At 39.3% G+C, this 18,864-nt stretch overlaps 1 long non-coding RNA gene across 1 annotated transcript in view; it reads right to left on the bottom strand.

Moving 5' to 3' along the window:
- Positions 1-13,660: 13,660 nt before the first annotated feature.
- Positions 13,661-18,864, bottom strand: part of LOC125013362 — a 29,356-nt gene continuing 24,152 nt past the window's right edge. Inside the window, exons 2-3 of the long non-coding RNA XR_007113381.1 lie at positions 17,961-18,128; positions 13,661-13,780 (exon numbers count right to left, since the gene is read on the bottom strand). This is a non-coding gene — a long non-coding RNA (uncharacterized LOC125013362). The remainder of the gene's footprint in view (positions 13,781-17,960; positions 18,129-18,864) is intronic.

Genomic DNA, 18,864 nt, shown 5'->3' with positions numbered 1-18,864 from the left:
AACTTTACTGCAGGACTTGATTTTGGGGAAATGCAACTTGAACATTGGCGTTTTCTCCTGGAGGCCAAGGGAAGCCATGTTTCCTCTCTTTTATCTGTCATTAAGTAATAAAACACCCATTTTAACAGTTTCAGCAATTCTTCTGTTGTTTCACTCTCATCTTTTCCTTATGTCCCTTTTCTAATTATTGAGAATTTTACCATGTGTAAAACAGCGCCCTCTAAATGTTGCGTAGCCAAAGAGTGGTGAGTAGCAGAGCTCCCTTAATAAGAAGAATGATGAACCAATCAGGTGAAGCTACTGTCATAACACTGCTCACCTGTGATTGGCCAAGACTGTATCGAGGGAAGCCAGCCACTCTTTGGCCTTACAACAATCAAAACATAGTATCATCATCATCAAGCCACTGAATGAAACGTGAGATTAGCAAGTTTGGTTAGCAAAATTAGCAAGTGCACTGATGGAGGACGGAGATTTGGAGGATTTAGTAAAAAAACAATTTTACAAAACTACCTCTACCGCAACAACTTAAAGAGAGAATCTGATGGCAGGCCAATGCCTAAACTAGAACTTCGTGCAGAGAGGACGAAAGGTTTTTGAACTTGAGTAGCTGTTGATAGCACTAAACTCTAAGTGGTTATTTTGCTGGCCAATGGCTGCTGAAGTTACATGAAATAGAGACATGCAAGCTGCAACAAGACAGGATTACGTAACTTAATTGTTTATTATCTACTGTGTAAAAAATATTTCCAGACACAGAAAGGCAAGGCAAAAATTGCCTGGCACAGCAAGTTGATTGTAGGTTGTCAGATCATCGGTGAACCATACTTTTTGTCATTACGTCTAGTTGGTTTCACTGATTGGCTGTCCAGCCCAGTGAACCAATGCACGACAGGAGAAAGTTTACAGGGAATACACAACACTCTTCTGGTTGTTCATTAGCATCTCAATACATAAATAACCTGAAGTGTAGACAAAGTGGTCAGCGTGACAGGAGGAATGTAGCTCTTGTTAGCCTCCCAGTTATTAGCAGCTCTTCTGGTTTCCACAGGCAACATGAGGCGACGGTGCAGATAAAGGATGGATTGAACTGTTCTTTGTTTTTGTTGAGGAACGTCTGAGATTCTACTGTGCTAGCGTGCTGACTTATGACTGCGTATATCATGCTTACTGGAAAGCTGATTTGAAAACTGTTCTCCTGAGTAAAAATTGCAGACACATGATAAAAACGGCTCCCTTAGTCCCCCCAAAACATTATTAGCCAATAACACAGAAACATTAACTACTTTCAAAATAAATAAATTGTTAATTCCAACCGAAGAATCTGGATAACACTAAGCTAAACACTAACGCTTTATTTTGAATGATACTATTCTTTCCATGACTGATTTAAGACTGAAACCCCCGGCTGACTTGTCTGTTTGGGAAGCAGAAGTGTACTCTGGATGAGAGCGGTGTTTTTCGCAATTTATTTGCGGGACTAAATGTCTCTTTTAGCTCATGTCTGGTATTCCTCCTTTCGGCTTAGTCGCGCAGTGTTTTTGCCAACAACGCTGAGATTGAACATAGACTTCGGTGGAGGCTGAGGCGAGGTCACAAAAACGTACTGTTATTAATTAAACTATGAACTGCTGGTTGTGTTGTGCTGGTGGCTTGACAAACTGTAATTTCTTTTCACTTTCCCGGATGAAAGAAAATGGTTTAGAATTTATGGTATGTCGTGCAGTAGTATATCTTCAGCTAAGTAGCGTTATTGAAAAACGTGTCAGAAAATTTGTTTCTCCTTAATTTGATTAAATTGAATACAGCAACATAATTTATGAAACTGTAGCTTTCAGCGTGAGTTTTATTATCATCATTATTTTATTTTATGCTTTTTTGTTTTTTTTTTTGCTCTTGTTGAACTTCTTTTTAGTAACACTTATTTATCTATTTATTTATGTATGCTGATCTTAGTGTTTTATTGTTTCTAAATGCTCTTAAAAGATTTCTTTTGTTTTTACTCTGTTTTTATTCATACTCATATGTTGTTTTTATTGTATTTTTATTCATTTTTATGTTGCTCATATTTTATTCTGTTGTCTCTTAGTTTTTAGCTCTAGTGTTTTCCTCATAGGGGCCCTCCACGCTGGGAGCTGTGTCTGGGCGTTCCTGGGTGCCGTCCTGGCCTGGATGGTTGGGGGTCCTGCTCCAGTGCTTTATAGCCGTGGTGTAGGCCTGGGTGGTCTCTGTAGAGGCCTCCTCTGTAGCCGTGGGCTGCTCCTAAAGAATGGTGTTTCCTCACTTGGTGGGTTAGGGAGGAGTGGGGGTATGACTGCTTGTGTGTTGTATGCTGTTTGTCATGTGTGTGTGCATGAATGAGGGTCTGGGGCATGTGGGGTTAGGGGCGTTTGTTTTTAATGTGAAGCACTTTGCCTTGCATCTTTTATGTATGAAAAGTGGTATATAAATAAAGTTTGATAGATTGAATTTTAGTAGAGATCATTTTGTCTAAGTGTGTGAAGGTTTTTCTTACATCAATTAGAGGTTAACTGCCAGTGCATCAAAACTACTGATTATGAGTCTAGAAAAATGAAGCTCAGCAGAATATTTTTCATAGAACCCACTCACTACGAGTGTTTCGACCTTCCTTGTGCCACTTCACAGTCCCCGAATTGTTGCTACGTTCAATTTTAATTAGTCTGGCACATTAACACAGTTGGCGGATCACCAAAATATAATTTACTTTGACTGTTGGCTGCAGTAGAAGGAGAAATTAGGTTTGTAAAGACAACTTTCGAGGTCACCGCAAGAAAAGATATCTACTCTCTAAGGAAGAAATATATTAAGTTTCGAGCCACTGAGGCTTTATTTACAGTAACTACTTTCCTGCTCCAAATAATAATGAGTAAATTTACCCAGTGCAGCTCACATTTTAACAAAAATGGAAATGTTTCGTAAAAAACAAAACAAAAAAACAAGCAGTGTTCTAAAAAATAATATGCAGTAATGAGATATAGTGGTTAATTCAGTTATAGAAAACCCCACTTAATTTGAGGAGGCATTAAAATCTAATCTAATTACTTTAATATTAAAGTTTCTTACATGGAACAACAGTCAAATGCGGCACGCATGTTCATATTACACATCAGCCACCGTGAGGCAGAAAACACAGCAGAATATGTTTAAATATTAAGCACATGGGGGGACGTCATTATTAAATGTCATGCACAATTATAACTGGAGCTGACTTGGGGGAAGCGAGGCAGTCCGAGTATATGAAATACCTTTGTGTGGGAGACGTATTGTAAAAAACTGTTTACTGCAACCAATCTATTCATACACAGAATTCAGCTGCAGCATACCTTGTCATTACAAATGCCATGTTACATTAATGTGTGGCCGCGGAACAGTATATAAACACTGACACAGTATATAAACATAGACATTGTGATGTTAATTTCCACTGAACAGATATTGTAATATCGGTAGAATTATAACCTTAAGTTGCTGCCACTCCTGATGACTTCAGTTTTCAACATGTTTACACCTTCCAATTTCATTCGATTATACGTATGGCTCCAGCCCACCCATTCTCCCTTTCCAGCGTTCTTACACCGTATGGACATCATGACACATGTAATGAATACAACATCTGTTCCCCGAGCAGAAACACGTTACCTTTAGCGGTGGCATCCACAGTGAACTGCCCTGGCTGCCTGCAGTGGTCTCAAGTTCAAACAGCTAGTATGCCCATACAGATGGTGCTGTTTTCTTGTATATTTTTTGTAGCATGAGGAAAATTACGGTTTAACAGTCTACACATGGGCTACCATTTATACAATGAACCTTTGTTCACCGGGTAAGTGTTTACATCTCGGTGTGGGGTTCTGCATTGCTCTGAAGTCATGATCATGCAGTAATCACAGAGTGAAACTGGTCAGCCAAGTCGGGTGGTTTTACTTTATCCACGGAGATACATCCATGTCTAACACCACAGACTGACTGCTTTTAAGGTCTGTTTGTCTTTTAAGCTACCAAAGCTCATGCAACAATCAAAATACAATGGTCAGACCACAGCTGAGCCATGTCTTCTCTCTTTATCTTCGTGCCGAGGGACGCCGCAGGGCGAAAACCATCAGAGATTGGTGGAGAGCGTCGTGGTGCTGCAGAAACGTCATTCTGTCACCAGCAAACACAGACACGCAGACATGGCCCGCCTCCAAAGAGTGATACACACGTCCAGACCACACTCCAGATGTGGTTTCTCTGCACTTAGCATTGCTCTGTATATAAAGCAGGTTCCAGTTAACATCAGATCCAAGCCCAGGCACCCGGGGAAAACTGATGAGTTCTGGTTGGGGCCAGAACAGGAAACAGGGTGACTCATGTTTGGCACTAAAATCCCGAAGACTAGAGATTTAAGACAACTTTGCAAGCACTCCAGTAAAACATCCAAGTCCTTATTTATCAATTATTATTCAACCTTATTAGTGATAATTAAAGTCCCACTAGGTCTCAAATGCACACACAGCACAGCCAGGTTGATGGCTACATATGAAACAAAACGCTGATTTTTAATATATTTTTTTGGTGTGTGTTTAGTAGAACGACACTTCATCACACCATCTTTTAAAAATGACTGAAGCGCTGGGATAGTTGTTTCTGTTATTAATTGTTTTGGATGAGTACCAATCAGTTCTGGAGCAAAGCTTTTGGTTATTTACAGTACTTAGGAGTGTTATGTGCAGAGAAGATCCAATAGTGGTCCAACGCTGGCCAAAATCACTGGAGTGGTAGTCAAGGAAAGGAGTGTATACAGAAAATGTATTCTTTGCCGTTTAGATCTAAAAAAGAGGCAAAACGTATTTGACTGATATCGACAAATAGGTCAAAGTCAGTTTGTCCACTGTAAGGTGCCACTGTTGCCTTGAGTTTATCTTATTCCAGTAACAGTATTACCACTACAATTACCAAGACTACTTTCGCCTTTATTTTTAGTACCTCTTTTGTCTTACGACTATTTTTTGAAATTTTGCTTTTGTCTTCCAATGCAGGAGAGAAATTGATGGAGAGATTAAGTACCTACGTAATATATGTGTTCTATATTAATCTCAGCCTAGTGCTATTTATAAATATACATTATTATTACCATTTTGCATTCAATATTAAGCTATCCTTTTACTAAAATATGTTGGATTAATTTAATGAGTATTTAAGGTACCTCCACGAGTCGCGGACCCCCTGTTGAAGACCTATGATCTAATGTTCTAAGGTGCTGTTGTATTCAGAGAGTCACCACACATAATTTTATTTTTCAAACTACAATGACAGTAAGGTGTCTTACATCGCGTGTCTATGGCCTCATTCAAAAAGAAGAAAATATTTCTATTTTCCACGATTATTCTATAATTACAACCTCATCTATGTGTGTGAAATATATTCTCGCCAGAGGCAGCTGCTGAACAAATTTAGGTATGAAAAATATTTCCACTTCATCCAAAAAAATCTGCTTTGCCTCCATTTTACCTAAAGACAAACACACGGGAGGTGGGAGAGCGCTGTTGGCAGAGTAAGGCAATGTCACTGCTGCAATGAAAACTGATGTGCACGTATTTGCAGAATGTTTGATTTCGGCCTTATCAGAGAATTTCTCAGGCTTTCTTTGGCGCTCTGGGATAGAAAAGTCCCACAATATACCGCGCAACAGCGAGGGAAGAATACATGGGTAATATAAAATGCTGAGGAAACAGGTTTTCCACGTATAAAACGTCGTTCCTCAAGAAACATGCTTAGGATACCACAACATAAAGTGAGACGTTAACAACATTGCACTTCATAGTCATGGGAAAACCAATTAAGTGAGACCAAAATTTCCCATGCATTTCACCAACTTGTCCCGACTTAAAAAGGCAGCTCTGCAATCATTAAAGGACAACAAAATAGAAATTTCCTGTTTGTACAGATCAAAGTTACGAATAGACAGAATACTTGTACGTGAAATTCAGCTGAGGTTAGTTAAAGTCCACTTCTCAGGACTCAATTAAGCGTGGCAGCACTCATTTCCGACAGACACTCTAACACACTTCCTTAACATTGTTATAACTTCCTTATGTCCCCCTTAACGGAACTGTTGGGATCAGCTCCATGGCGGGGAGAAGGGAGTTCACATGCGATAAGTACTTAGAACCATATTTCACGCAGTGTGTGAAGCATTTTCTTGAATAACCTTGAAGGAAAGACTGACAAACTGACCCAATCCGCAGATAAGCCCTCACGTTCTCATACCAAGTCAAAGTGGGTCACACCCTCAAAGACACTTTCCAGAAATGTGGCTGTTTGAAATGATCCAAAGTAAAATGTTCTTTAAAGGCTTGCTACACCTCTTTTTTTTCTCCTGTCACTCCTCATCTGACATTGTGCTTATACAAAAAAAGGGAAGTTCTGTACAACACAGGAAAGTTAAAGATGCTCTATATTCAACACACATCCACAGAAATATGCCATCAACATGCCTTACTTCTTAAGTGTTCAAGAGAAATTTTACAACTTCAGAATCACACAAATGTCCTGTTACTTAAAGTACTTCCACACCTATAGAGGGTACGCATTGATGTCACTGACGCATGTGGCCACGCCCCCGTGAGTGGCAACAGCAGTGAAATATGGCAGTAAATACAGCAAAAATGCAGACTGTCAGATCAAATTAATGACAACTGGACTCGACAGTGATCTATATGAACTAGTATGGATTTGGAAAAGTGGACTAGCCTCAGTTTCAGGTAGTTTAAGTTATGATAAATGTAGCTAAATAAACAAAGCTAACGCTAAGAGCTTTACTGAGAAGTAACGTTAGCCGTACAATCGGCCGTAACTTCGCTAAAACATCAACAGACTTATCCGACAGCCCTCCAGAACGTAGCTTAAGAAGTAATGTATGACTTCATCAAAAATAAAACAGCATAAATTAACATTGCCTGACAAATGTGAACCACAACACCAGGTTCCTGTTCCTGGATTCCAGTTGCTTCTTCGTAATGCAGCGATCAATTTATTTCTCTGTTCTTCTGTAAAAATATATCTTCGACTGCTTTTCAGGGCTGTTGGTACAGTAAATCGCAATCACAACCCTCCACGTTTTTTTATTTTTTTTAATTTTATTAATTTTACAATTTAGATGCTATTAAAGCCTATGATTCAAACCAACGCTGCTAATCTCCATGCTCAACTGTCGCTCAGTGGCCGTAACCATGGAGACTTCCCTTGCTGTGACGTCACGTGCATACCCTCTACATTTCGTCGAGTGGGACGTCGAAAAGCATCAAGCAGTACAGCCTTAAAACGAAGATGCTCATACAACAGCAATGTCAAGTCTATCCCGCTATGCTTCAGAGAGCTGGCGAGTGGTTAAAACGGACACTAGGAGACTGGAAGTGTTCCACAACTCTTGCCTCAGGCGAATATGTCAGATCTTTTGGCCAAACAGCATCTCCAACAATGATTTCTACAAGAAAACAAGGAGCCGGGCCATCACCAAGGAGAAGAGTACACACAGGCGTCTGAGATGGCTAGGACATGTGCTACGGATGGAGCAGAACCATATCCCAAAGGTCGCCTTAAGATGGACACCACCATCACCTGGCGCAGAAATGTGACGCAAGAGCTGGATCAGATGAACCTGTCATAGGGAGAGGCCCAACGTGCTGCCAAGCTTGTTGAAGCCTTATGTCTCATCAGGGACGAAGAGGAGTAAGTAAGTATATTTCATCCAGATTCAGCGTGTAAATGATATTGTTGCAATGTTGCATTTCTCCTCGGTTCAGTTTGTGTTCATGGGGAAATCGAGACAGAGAAACCAAGACAAAGTTTAAACAGCAAGAAACGCCAGTTCCCACGCTCGCTGCCGACGTGACATTTTTGATTAGACTATTTCCTGAAATCCAATTATTAAGACGAATCACAAAACTGTTTGCGAGGACATTATGTCGAGGGCGTGTCAGAACGTTGCTCTGTGAACATGAACCAAACCAAGAGTAAACACAGTGTTGTATCAATCACTCTTGGAGTCGAAACAAATTATAGACGTGAAAGCAAACTTACACACGTCTAGATCAGCCCACAAACAATTTTTCCGATAAGAGTGAGATATATTCAGTTTGCGTCATCAATCAGTCAAATTTTATTTATATAGCACCTTTCAAAACAAGTGAACACAATAAATTTGATTGACAAAAATACATAAAAAGTGAAACAAGAAAAAGGACACAGAGACTAATGAACACATAGTGATAAGTTAAAGTCATGTTAGATCACTTCCTGAAACTGGCTGCACATTGCATCACTGGAAACTTTGTCACTGACAATAAAAACAAAGATAAAAGCTGAAACTGCACAATAGTGTCCTCACTCTCAGAAGGATGCAAAGTTCCTCAAAAACTACACCGAGCAATTTCACTTAATGATAATATTTAAAAAACAACTAAATTGAGTTTTAAGTACTGGAATTAGGACAAATTCAACATCCCTGTAAAATATGCATCCGTCCAAGAAAAAAATAACTCAAACTTAATGGCACTTAATGAGAGATAGCAGCATACTGAATCACTGCAACCGGACTCCAGTATCAACACAGTAAACGATGGCTATCAACCCAGAATAAGCATTACAGAAACCAAGAATAGAGAAAGTGCCATTTTGAAAAAAATCACCTGATGTTATTTCTCCTTTTATGGTATATGAAAAAGCCTGTCAGTTTTAAATAAATTCGTTTTTTCTGTCTGTATTAGCCATGAACCAAATTGTTTAAATACTGTAAAGATTCCAGCATTTTTAAATGTCCCTGTGTTTTTATATAATGTAAATCAAACTTTGACAAATTGGATAAATGCTTCCCAGTAGTTTGACTGATTTGACTGAAATGTGAAGGAATAACAAGCTCCATATAATTTAGCTGAAATATATAATATATTATAAGCAAGAAATACCATTTTTATTGGGATCAATTAATCCACCCTGGTGAAATGTGTCCACCCTGACATTACATTTCATGTAAACAGCATTTATCCTCAGAGATCACCAAAACCAAGCAGAGGGCAAACTAAATAATTCTAATAACTTGCAAATGAGCAGCCACGGACCATTTTTCTCTTTTGCCCTTTTCCTTCTTCCATTAACACAACTCGCAGTTTCTGCTGCGAAAAGGGCCGTGTCCACGAACCAGAAAGGAGTAACATATAACAGTGTGTAGAACATACACAAAACCACCAATCATGGTGAATTACAGCCAACTACATCCCTAAAGTCCACTACAATATATAAAATCACCACACCCGCTCAGCTGTTTCCTATTTCCCACTCAGCTCCTCAGTATTTGACTGATGCAGTTTACTCATACGTGCTTTCAAAAGTGTGCCAATTCAAGATGAAGAATAGTGATGGTGTTGCTGGGTGGCAGCCATAAACGCAACTGCTCACTGTCTGAAAGCACCTTTAGTCTTTGGCAGAGGACTGCTATGCCATATTTGCGGCAACTCTCCAGTGATTACTTGCCTGATTTGGTGCCAGTACTTCAAGATGGACTGCCTTTTTGTATACTTGCTATTGCCCTGATCTTTGAAACTGTGCTTATTATAGGGGCTGTTGCACTTTTTATGTCACATCTGAGTTGTGTGCCTGTCAAGCTAGTAAAAATGCTATATAAGATTTGGAATAAGATGCCTTTTTTTGTATAAAGAACAATGAAAAAGGACACAAAGGTGGGAAATTCGTGTAGTGGCTGATGTTGAGTAAGCCACTGAACAGTAATTCCTAAAAAGACAGATTTTTAAATCTTCAGTAATAGTGTCAGTGCTTTATAGAGGCACCTTAACCGCTCTGTGGGGAGGGAGTTGTGGAAATATCATTGTCATGCTTTCTGAGATTGTACAGGTTAAAGACCACAGATTTGAACCAGATCAAGGGTTTAATACTGCTGGACGCTCCTAAAGATGTAAGCAGCAAAGACCAAATCTGATTACAATTAGGTGGTTAGGTATTTTGGCCTTGACCCAAGAATTCATATGCTAATTATGCCAGAATTTCACACAAATGTTGAAAAACGATGGAAAGATTTTACACCCAAAATGTCATAGGTTAACTTATCACACAGTTATGTAATCATATTCTTCAAAAACACTTTAAATTTAATTAAATTAAGTGTTCAGAGCAAATATGATACGAGTCTGCGACTTTTGCAACTCTTTCAGGCAAGTCATGTAAGATGAGAAGTATCTTCCTTAATCTTTCCAAAAGTATAAAAATTTAAACAAGTTTAATATCTAAGGATACCGTTGGTTTAATAACATCACTCATGTGATTGATATGCTGCAACTAAGCCAAAGTAAATGTCAGCTTTTATACAAATGACCAAAAATATCTTCCCTTAAAAGCTGGAAATTCATGGAGAATTGTTAAGTCCGGAAAGAGCTTAGGTTTGAGCATCTGCCTTAATCCTCAAAGGCGCCACAAAATTTCTTTCAACCCCTCCAGCCCTGTGATAAATACAATTTGCACCGCTTAGCATTGCAAAATATGCACACTAAAGCTCCTGCTGCAGCCCTGTTGTTAATTATGACCCCTGTTTTCAAATGTTCCCAGGAGATGCTGCACATAATTTACACCATGTCCAAGATGGGAGAGTGCTGTGCATTAGCTAGCATGCTGAGATGGTGAATTAGTGCGGACTCCAAATACAACCTTCTGAGTCGTGAAGGAAAGTCTCCAACAACTTTTACTGGCCAGATTATCCAGGACTTTCCATTATAACACTAAGGATTTTTTTTCTGCCAATAGCTGAGGCATCCTTTTAATACACAAAGTTTCTATTTTTCTTCCCCTCCAGCTGTTTTCAATCACACAGATAGCAGTGGCCATTTTAGTCACAGAAATTGTACTTTTAGTCACAGGAACACGAGTTGACTCAATCTCCAAAGTATCCATTGTACTCGAGGAGGCTCCGGGAGAGAACCACTCTCCAAGACGAAGACAGAATATATCACAGCAGGCGTTAATTATTCAATTAAATCTCTATTCTCTTCATTCTGGCTCAGCCTTGAAACAGTGAGAATTCTTCTTCAGTCCAAGAAATTAAAGAGTCACATTTCCCATATATCTAAACACTAGCTACATTCTGAATACACTACAGAAAGCGGCTGATTATTTTAATATTATTATTTTAATATTTTCATTGAAAAAATGTTACATTTTGGCAGCAACAGAGATACATCTGCGATGATGCAGAGATTCAATAGTTTATATTTATTAGATGATAACAATGAATCATCATTACTGCGAGAAAGCAAAGTCACTTTGTTGTAAAAAGGGAATAAATATGCGACGCCCCTATTAATAAGCTGTTACAGACCACTCAAAGCTAACAGTCTTTGACAGTGTCATTCATTCACCAGTTCCTTCCTCTGTCACGAACCCTATCCTTTCCAATCTGCTGTTCCGCCCGAACATCCCCTCTCCACCCTCCTTTTAGCACCCATATCCCTGCCTTCCCTGTAGACAGTGTAGTTCTCATTTCCCAGATAGTCTGTGTGTATTTGCAAGAAAACTCTGCAGCCTTGTGTTCTGGCCACCTGCCTGATTACCTATTGGGATCATTGTTGGATTACAGTCTCCGTCTTGGCCTCTAGTTTTGTCTGTCTGCCTGTCTGGTTTGTATCTCCCCGCAAACCTTCAGAAAAGGTCAAACTGTCGCTCTAACTGACAGTCTCGTCCGGCAAGTGTTGTGTGTGGTTTTGGATCTATGTTTGTTGCTAAGATGTGATATGGTATCATAACAATTTTTCCATTAAAAAATCAGAATTTTTAACCAGCAAAATTATCTGTAGCATTTAACTAAGGTATGTGGAAGGCAATGCAGAAAATCAATTATCTCTCATCAGCAATCAGATAGAGGCATGCAACATTAAAAGCATTTAATCATTCCTCGGTTAAATTGACAAAAAAGGCAATATATACAGAAGCAAGTGCAAGTAAAATTGTATTGTATGAAATCACAATCATGTCTGCATAACTCTCAACGGACTGTGATTGTCCAATTCTGTTAGCTATGAGGCCAAAGCTATGCTACACTAGCATCAGCATGCAGCTGGGTTAATGAAAGTGGGAACAGCGTCTGAGGAAATCTGTTCCAGCTGTTTCCAGCTGCTGGATGAACATTACCTACAGCGAACAAGTACATAATATAATATAAGAGTTAAGATCATAAAGTCAAAGACGACTGCTAAACTGGAGAAAACTAGACTTTAAATACTGTATATTCATTATATTCAATAATATTGTAGGTTACTGTTGAAGGATGTTGCCAGCATTAAACATAAAGTGGATCAGACTTTGTTTCACTTCCTATATGTGTATAGAAGAAATTCAAAGTGTTTGTGGTGAACATACATATCCCTGCTCTACATGGGCGTCATTCTTTTTTTTTTCTTCTTTTTTTTTTTTTGCAATTATTGGAAGTTTCAATCTTGCATAACTTAGAGCTAAGGTTATTGTTCAAAATCACGGCATACTGCACTAGCAAGGAGGAACCATCCATCTCCAGTCTTATGAAGACACTAATCAGCACTAGTACTTGTTTTCCAACTCTAGCTATTTTAGTGACATCTGTGTAATTACGAGTGCAGTAAACAAAGGAAAAAGATTTTGAAAAAGACAAAGGATAAAGGCAGCCGGGTAACAGGACTGGCAGGTCGTGCTCACAGAGGAGTATGTTCAGTTGACTTGAAGGCCAAACATTTGGTCTATGTCCCTGTCTATGCTCCCACGTACCAGATAAAACCATAGTTTATGTATGTATGTACGGCAACTAAATGAATTTAGTCAAGCATGGGAAATCATAGTGTAATAAAAAGCAGCTTTATAGACACAAAATTCATTGTGTGATGGGAACCGAGCCCAAGTTATGAGCAATGTCAGACCAACCACTTACATTTCACTTGGCAATTTCAATGATTTACTGCTACTGTTACTTTTACTTTGGCTAGTAATGTTTTTTTTTTTTTCATCTTTTCTGCCCACATGTCTCATTGATTTCACAAACTTTTAGGGACCAGACTGTTTTTAATTTGATTTTTAACATACAAGAAAGTATGATTTATAAGACCTGACATATAACTTTGTTCCTCTTCAAAATGTAGCGGAACTGTAATCGCTGTGTTGTTGTGCCAATTTTTCTAATGAATTTCGTTTCCAATGACACACTTTAGCCGCCAGTACTTGCTGGCACTGCAGCTTTGACAGACATTAATTCTGTACACTAAGGGCGACAGCAAAAGAAAAGGCTTAAGAGAACATTTCCTCGTAAAACAGATGCACTATTCAACAGCAGAGGTCTTTTCCTGACAATCCCTTTGGCACATTGTTGCAGTGGTCCTGCATTCTTACAGCTATAAGCTTACTCTTTCTGGATGTGGTTCTTGGCAAGAAAATATGGATGTTTAATGGGGCAAAACCACTGCGTAATGCCTGTGATATGTCCACTGAACATGTTCAGGAAGGGTTTGGCATTATTGTTCTGCAATGCAGGCGAATTAAATAAGCAATACCATCTTGATCAGAGTGTAGGCACTGGGCAAACAAAAACACTCCCCACCCCACCATCATCATCACAATCACAATCATCATCATCATCATCATCATCATCATCATCATCATCATCATCATCATCAACATCATCATCATTATGATCCTCTGATACTCCAGTTGTCCTGAAGTGCTTCTTGTTCTCTTGTTTAGCAGCAGCTGTGTTCATCTGGGAGGGAATGATGAGAGGAAAATGTGAACTAAGACGTACCAAGGATGAGCCAGTATGGATTTGTTTTTTCAGTTGCTTTGAAGTAACCGATGTCTGTTGTTGCATTCCTCTCTATATAATCTAACGCATGTATTGCCATGTTTTGTGGGGCCACCACTGACTGACACGACAGGTGGCGTACATTACATTGTTTCACATCTGTTTGGAATTAGTAATTAAAAACCTGCTGTAACAAACTTCAGTAACAAATAAATCATCTGTCGAAGATTAATACCATATTACTTCCTAAAGGCATATCGAATTGGAGGCCAATAAAATGACATGAACACTAAGCTCTACTACTGTCAACAAAAGCCAACTGTGACATCTCCTCACATCGCTTGAGTCTGGACAAAGAGGTTGCTCCTAAACACACCACAGAGACATTCGTAATTACACAGGATACGATGTTAAAATCCCTCGTGCCAAAATCCCAGACAAAACACATTTATTAGCCCAGTCCAACTGAAAAACTTGAGAGCAGGCTAGCTGTTAGCTACCAGCTAGCAACCAACAAGAAGACACCAGCTAAGTAGCTTAGCCAACAGCAGCAGGCAATATGCTACACATCATTGGGGTTTTCAAGTGGAGACCTCCCTTCGCCAATGTTTTGTTAAGTTAGGCCCACGACACCTCAAGAAGGCTTAAGAGTGAGTTCCATCATCCTGGAGTCACCCCCCTCCATGCTGCTACCGCAGAAAGTATTGGCTTAGCCCTTTTAATTGATATTTAATAAACTGTGTCGGTCAGGTGTCTCTCTCCAGAAGGGAAGGGGTGGGATGAGGATACAGACCCTGGTTCGGGTAGGGGATGGGGATTGAGGATACAGGACTGAATGACGACCCACAAAAACAAAATTAATCTACCAAACAGTCTTGTGGTCCGCCTCGCACATGCAGACTGAACCAAAACCCAAAAACAACAACCTCCTACCCATAGCTCGGACCAAACTACATACCAACAACTAAAATTACTCAGCTAGCCTTAGCTTTAAAAAAACTACAGCTAAAGGAAGTACCTCTTCATACCAGTAGTTGATAGAAATCTGTAAACATCATTGAAAGGTACAAACTGGAAGAACTACTATTAGCTAGGAGGATAGGAAAAGCTTTGAACCACTTTACCAAGCTGACCTCCCATGAATCATGCTGTTTTGATGACCTGTTTGAGGGTGAGCTGAGTGTCAAGGATGAATCCAAGATTGCGGGTGTGGGAAGAGGAAATCAGAGGTGAGTTGCCAATGTTTGGACAGACGTGCTGAGCTGACTGAGTGAGGTGTTTGGGATCGATGATTAGGAGGTCTTGTTCAGTTAAAGGTAGTTGGTTTTCGTCCGTGTGTTTATTTCTGAGAGGCAGGTTGAGAGGGTAGAGAGCATGGAGGAGGTAATTGGATTTGGTGGAGAGGTACAGTTGAATGTCATCAGCGTAACAGTGGAAGTTGAGACCATCGCGGTGGATGATTTTGCCGATGGGATGGATGATGATGGTAGATGATGAACAGAAGGGGGGCAAGCACCGAGCCTTGGGGGACACCTTGCGCCAGAGGGAGAGTGGATGAGGAATGGTGGCGGAGGAGAAGATCTTTTAGTATTTTGAGGAGGGCTGTTTCAGTGCTGTGTTATTGGCAGAAACCGGATTGAAAGACTTTGTATAGGTTGTTGCAGGTGAGGTGGGTGTGGAGCTTGGAGGCTATTAAAGTGAATATTAAAGAATTAATAATCTGTCTACATATATCAGTGGAAATTAATGTACAGTGTTTTTTTTGTGGTTTACTGTAATATAACCTTGCATTTTGTATGGCTTCTATCTGTGAATGTCTATGGCCTCCCCTTCTGATTTAATAAAATGATTTGGCCACATATTTCATCAGAATGTAATCCACAAAAGCAAGATCAGATCTTCTCAGGATTTTCATTAAGTCCAGGAATGTCAGCTTAACCTTCTTGGTGTTTGTAATAATTGGAAATGTGCGGAAAGTCATGTTTCTTTGTTTTTTTTTTACAAATTATAAACACTTAGAAAGTCCAAAAAATACCTTACCTGACTTCAGTTGTTTTCAGCTGTTTTCAACAAGGGATAAAAAAATTGTATGCTACCCTAGGCAGGTTTCATTCAAGATGTGGCCGGCTCAGTAGATCCAGACTGCCACATCATTTGAGAATTGATTCTTATTTCTAAAGTAAAAACATACTTGAACATTTTATTACTTCATGATTCCTTCAGAAGAGACAAAAACATACCAGAAAAAAAAGTCTAAATGAATACTGACTGAATGCAACTTGTCTGAAAGCACGTGACTGTCAAGTGGGGTGGACAGGAAAAGTTCTGCAAAACTATTGTATTGAGGAACAAGACGTGTCATTAAACTGGGCAATTGCAAATTTTCTGTAGTAAGATCACGCTAACTTAAGTCATTTCTAAAATCATATCCAGGAATGCAGCTGTAGGTTTTTCAGTGAATAAATGATTATCTTGTCATCACTGTCTCTCTCCAGCTGGATGCTGTTTGGGTCTGTGATTTTTGACAACTCGCAACTGCCCGGTTTGACATCACTCTTGGCCAATCAGGAGGATGCCAAGAATGCAGCAAGAATGCAATATTAATGGACACCAGATATTGAATGATCTATTATCAGAAGGCACATGGCTCAAACACAATTATCTGTAGCTGTATAAAAGCTTCAGGCTGGTCAGAACAGCACCTCTGCAGTGGTAGCTGCTCATGCTCTTTCTATCTTATCTGAGGAGTGCTGGGTGGCCTGCAGCACTGCTGGGTCTGAGCTTGTATCTGGCTTTTCTCATAGGTTGTGAACACAGAAGGAGGTCAATGTTTGGACAGTAATGTCACCACCTACAGTATAGAAATCCTACTGCGTAATTGTTGTCCAATGTCTAAAACTATTCGTTAAAATACATGTGTTGGGAGAGAACAAGCCATTTTAGTTCATTTTCAGACTATTCATTCATTCATTTATTCATTCATTCATTCATCATTAATGAACATGTTCTACCAGACTACTGTTGCCAGTGGCCTCTTCTACATTGTGATGTGTGAGGATAGATAGATAGATAGACAGACAGACAGACAGACAGACAGACAGACAGAGACAGACAGACAGACAGATAGATAGATAGATAGATAGATAGATAGATAGATAGATAGATAGATAGATAGATAGATAGATAGATAGATAGATAGATAGATAGATAGATAGATAGATAGATAGATAGATAGATCTATGAATTATTTTGTGTGCTATTTTATTTTTGTTTCTATGCTTTCGTCATTTTGCATTTTTGAATATTCTATCTTGAATGAATTTAAATGAGATGGGATTGGCTGAACACTGAGGAGTGGTCCTCAAAATAAGTTTTTTTTTTCAGCTAGATTGGGCTTCTAAATGTGTTTTGCCTCGGATCATGGCAGAGGGGAGAAGTGTTGGTTGACATGTAGTCACATATATGCCTTCACTTCTTACCTACTGCTGTTGGCTAGGCTAGTTAGCTGGTGTCTTCTTGTTGGTTGCTAGCTGGTAGCTGACTGCTAGCCTGCTGGACGGGTTTTCAGTTGGATTGGGCTTTTAAATGTGTTTTGCGTGGGATCTTGGCACAAGGGATTGTGACATCTCATCCTGTGTAATAACGAATGGTAAAGAAGAAAACTCAATGACCTTGATTAAGGTAAGACCTCAAGAAGTCCCATCACACAATAACATTAAAAGAGTCATATGATTTCTGAGTGATTCTGGATTCTGGATGATGAATGTTCTAATCGAATACAAAATCATTGCATCCAACTACTGTTGGGGGTTGTGTGTAGAGGACATTCTCAGGAAAAAAATGTTTTGTTTTTTTTTTAATAAAAACAGTCATCTTCACTTAGTGTTACTCTCTGAGGGCTGAAAAATTGACCAGTGCTAAAGTGCCTTTAAAGTGCAGTTCCTCAAATGGCCACTCGCCGATGGATCCAAAAACATCAAATTCCTTAGACGTCAAAATAATTATTAACATATTTACAGTCTGGTACGAAAAACAGTGTTGGCCTCTATAGTTAATTTCCCACTTAAGACAGGATGTGAATTATGAATAAAACTCTCCCATGTAAACTGTACTCAGGCTTAAAGTCATGCATAATTACCAGTGTTGAGTGACAGTTGGATTCCTTCATAGATTACCAACTGTCTGCCCAGGTTTCACCTAGCCGCCTCAGCTCCTCTCACTCTGTCCGTGAGTCGTGACTAAGACTGGGTCAGGTGCTGCCAAGATGGTGACAGCTTGTGAGCTTCAGAGCAGCTCTTGAAGAAACCTGCGGGTGACATCACAGAGGGTTTCTTCCAACTTTATATAAATTTTTATGCAAAGACAACTCTGTTTTTCCACCAAAACACATAACGTTCATCCTCAAGTGACAGTTCCTTAGGAACCTCAAATGATATTCATGATGCTATATTTTGAAATAAGAACATGAGGATTTTATGTCAATATAATATTTACCAGAGGGTCTGTAAATCACTAAATTGCTTGTGTCAGAGTCACTGCTAAAGAACAACTGACTCATTTGCTGGCAACACCTCTCTCAACAAATATTGTCTGACAGGCACATTATGGATAAAACAAAACCTTCCCAGTCTGTTGTGAAATAAACCTGCAAGAAAGTTCACTAGACCCATGTTGCAGGGAATAAAAGGAGACTAGGTAACGATTCAGCGAAGGAAACAATCATGAAATCGTTTTCATATACTGCAAGATGATGACAGTCGTAAGGATTTCCTCAGATGAAATTTATATTTTTGGAAACTTTTTTAAAAATAAACTGCACTTTACGAGCCATATTAAGACCTCACGTCTCTGTTTCATGATCAACCAGGCACAGATTAAATAGCTAATGACAAATGAAACTTGCAAAAAACAAAACAATATGGAGACTAATCAGTGAGATTAGAATATCTTTCTGCAAAGGTTGAGGTTTTGTGCTTCTCACTCAAAACTGTAGAATTTACACCATTACTACATCATCTTAAACATGACATCCTATAATAACA

This window comes from Mugil cephalus, chromosome 9 (assembly GCF_022458985.1).
Source record: "Mugil cephalus isolate CIBA_MC_2020 chromosome 9, CIBA_Mcephalus_1.1, whole genome shotgun sequence".
NCBI lineage: Eukaryota > Metazoa > Chordata > Actinopteri > Mugiliformes > Mugilidae > Mugil > Mugil cephalus.
The sequence above is the reverse complement of the archived record's forward strand: the minus strand, read 5'-3'. Positions and strand labels throughout refer to the sequence as shown.